This window comes from Gymnogyps californianus, chromosome 2, assembly GCF_018139145.2.
Source record: "Gymnogyps californianus isolate 813 chromosome 2, ASM1813914v2, whole genome shotgun sequence".
NCBI classification, from domain to species: Eukaryota; Metazoa; Chordata; class Aves; order Accipitriformes; family Cathartidae; genus Gymnogyps; species Gymnogyps californianus.
The window spans coordinates 22,382,308-22,385,629 of record NC_059472.1 but is presented as its reverse complement, the minus strand read 5'-3'; positions in this window follow the sequence as shown (position 1 = coordinate 22,385,629).

The following is a 3,322-nucleotide window of genomic DNA, read 5'->3' as shown; positions in this document are numbered from 1 at the left end:
GCTCTGCAGAGATCATTGCAGAAAATTTGGCTACAAATCAAAACAAATAAATAGAAATAGAATGAATGACTAATAAGCAGTCAAATAAAATCTGTATTTCTCTCAGAAATGCTCAGAGATGTCAAGAGTCACTGCACTAGAATGAAAAGCTAAAATCCTTTCACCACGTTCATTCTGGAAACATTCGTCGCTGTGACGGAACATGGAATGGCAACCACGACTCACAAATGAGAGGGCTTTCGCAAGACAGAGTCCTTGGATGGCTTCTGACAGCAGGCTGCATGGGCTTTTTGGCTGAGGCTCCTGCACAGCAGGCATGGATTCCCCAGCTGGGGACTCCCTGTCGCTGCCTGGTGCGGCACGCATGCTCTGGGTCATATAAGCCCTGTGGGACTCTTCTAGCGCCGGGTAGTGTTACTTTCATCACTAGGATTTTTGAACGGCAGCAGCTACTTCCATAACCCATCTCATGTGTTCTTATTTTCACTCTCCAAATCTAAAAAAGCAACCACTTCATGCAGCTGGTAAAAAATCAGGCCTAAGGGTAACCCTGCCACCTCTTGCCTAACTCCTAGGTAAACTTTCTCAATCCTAAGTAATTTTATCTGCAAATATCTCTGTGCACCCCGGTGCACACTCAAGTCAGCCTGTGTTTAGCCTGTGCACAAGAGTTTTCCTGAACAAAAATGAGTCATTCAGATATTCAAAGCTGGATACAGGCCTACATGGAGCGCTGATCCGAAGTCATCTTTGACATAAATTTGGGTTGTAGAATGAGATTTCTATGCAATGATTTAAAGAGAGAATTATTTTTCAAAAAATACAACAGAAAGTAATTGAGGTCAAAAAGACACATTACAGTTCCCCCATCCCCAAATGAAATTTCAACAAATACATTTCTCAAGCCATAAAAAAAAAAGGTGTGTACCATTTCTTTCAGGCTTCTGAGTCTTCATAAAAATATCCCTGTCAGGCCAGATGGAGCAATGTTACAGGCAAGTACGTTTATAAAAATATTAGTGAACATATCTGTTTAATCTACCATATATCCACTCATATGGTAGCACCTCTGGTTTTAAATGTTACTCTTTACAGTATTCTCCTTGATATCATTTGTAATTACTGCACACCTGGCTTGGGTTTCTCACCGACAGCTTGCTTTAAGACCATGGTGCAGCTCACTGTTACTGTGTGTTTATACTGAGGGTGCTAATATTCCAATTATTTAATTTGTGTTAATTCTTTTTTCCTTTTTTTTGTTTTCTAGTGAAGAGTTACAGTTTGCCTACAGGCCTGCTTTGTACCTCATTGATCTTAGTTAACCAAATGGCAGATATTGTTATAAAACCAACCACATTAGGCAGTGGACTTTAAGTGGCAGATCATAGGACCTTGTTCTCAGAATCCCCTCCTGCAGTTTTACAAGCATGTTGTCATCTTGCAGGTTAGAAATGCTTGCTGTTCTTCTGTTAAGTACTGATTTTATAGTATCATTTACTAACTACTCTGTTTATTTATAGAGGTTAATGCCAATTTTCCATCTGATAGCTTGGAGCTATGGATCACTCAAAAAAATCTTATCTTGTTCCAAAAATAACATAGATAATGACTTGCATTTGCTAGTTAGTGTTGGCATATGGCATATATTGCCACATTTTGAGGAAATGGCTTGCATTAATAATGAGAAAATGTGTCTACTGTGAAGTTTTATAAGAATTTCCACTGAAAACTGACTGAATGTTAATAATTCAGCCATTAAGAAATGATTCTTGCTGGAATTTGTAATGTGGGTATTTAAAAATAAGTTTGCCCACTTTTAAGGTGGACAAGTTTCTGTTTTACTAAGTTATTTTAGAGTATGTGTTTTTATACTGATACGAGAAATGTCTCTCTAACAAAATTGTACCAGTAGGAACATGTCAAGAGCATTATAAATGGCTGTGGGCAGTTCACTAATGGGAACATTTTCAGAAGCCTCTGGTGGTTGAAGAACAAAACAAATGACTGAAGGAAGACTGACCTGCCACATTAGGGGTTGTTTAACAACATTTGCACTTAGAACTTGACTAACCAGAGCTTGGAGCTGCTAGATCTATAAATACTTAAGGGGGAGAAGACCACTGGACTAGAGGCCTGGAGTTGCTCCCAGAGACATGCAGCCACATCCTTTGCTGGGCTGGAACTACGTGAAGTCACCTTTTTGGTATCTGCGACCGCATTTGTGCCTCCTCTGTGCTGCAGTTCCCCTCTAGTCACCCACAGCTATAGGATGGCCCCAACTCTTGCCTACTTGAAAAAAAGAAGAAAAATAGGAACAAATCATTTGGTTCACCAAAACCAGAAAACCGAAGTAGTTTGCTTTTTGTATATGGTTCCTGCTTTCCCCAGATAATATTGTGAATTAAGATGATAAGCAGTTTCACACAATAAAAGGAATTGACTTTGCCAGTAATAAAGCAATTTACAATCTGTTGTTTTTCACTTACCAGTTACTGTGTGAGGTAAGAAAAATGGGGTTTGGCGCCAAAATAAAACCGCAACAATTTCTTTCTAAGTCCATCTTTTCCCACTCTTCACCTGCATGCATGTTGTCTTCTTTCCCACGTCCTTCACTGCAGATCAACAGCAGTAAAGCATTTAAGTACACATATACTGATAGTTTTGATCACTGAACCACCATTGCATTTTCCAAGACCGTGTGTTTTCCAAGAGCCGATCTGAGGAAGATGAGCCGACCGCAGCAAGAACGAACACCCGCGTTGTCAACCCTGACTCTCCTTCCCTGCCCTAAGGGCAAATCGCATACAGCCTTCTTAACAACATCTGCTTCCTCGTGGGGAACAAGGCCACTCTGATCCATATGTGGTTTTCCCACAAATTCCCTAATCAAGCCCAGGTTTATCAGAAGTGGCCGGAGCCCACCGGGCCCTGAGGCAGCCAGTGCTGACCCGGCCCTGAGGCAGCCGGTGCTTGCCGGTGCCCACCGGCCTGAGGCGCCCGTGGCGGCCGCAGGAAGCTCGGCTCGGCGCCCCGAGGAGGCTGGCGGTGTCTGTGACGGCGGCGATGCCCCGGGCGAGCCCCAGCTCTGGGGTGGGGAGGAACGAAGGGACCGCCGGGCCGGGTCGGGCGGGCCGGGCCGGGCCGGGTCTCGAACCCGCGGTCACAGCGCCTCGAGCGCCCCGAGCGGATCTATCAGTCACTGCGCCGCTGCGTCAGCACCTCCTCCTTCCTCTTTCCGCCCCCGCCCCGCCCCGCCGCTCCGCCGTCTCGTGACCGGCGCTGCGGCGGCGTCAGCTGACCCGGCGCCTCACGTGACCCGCTG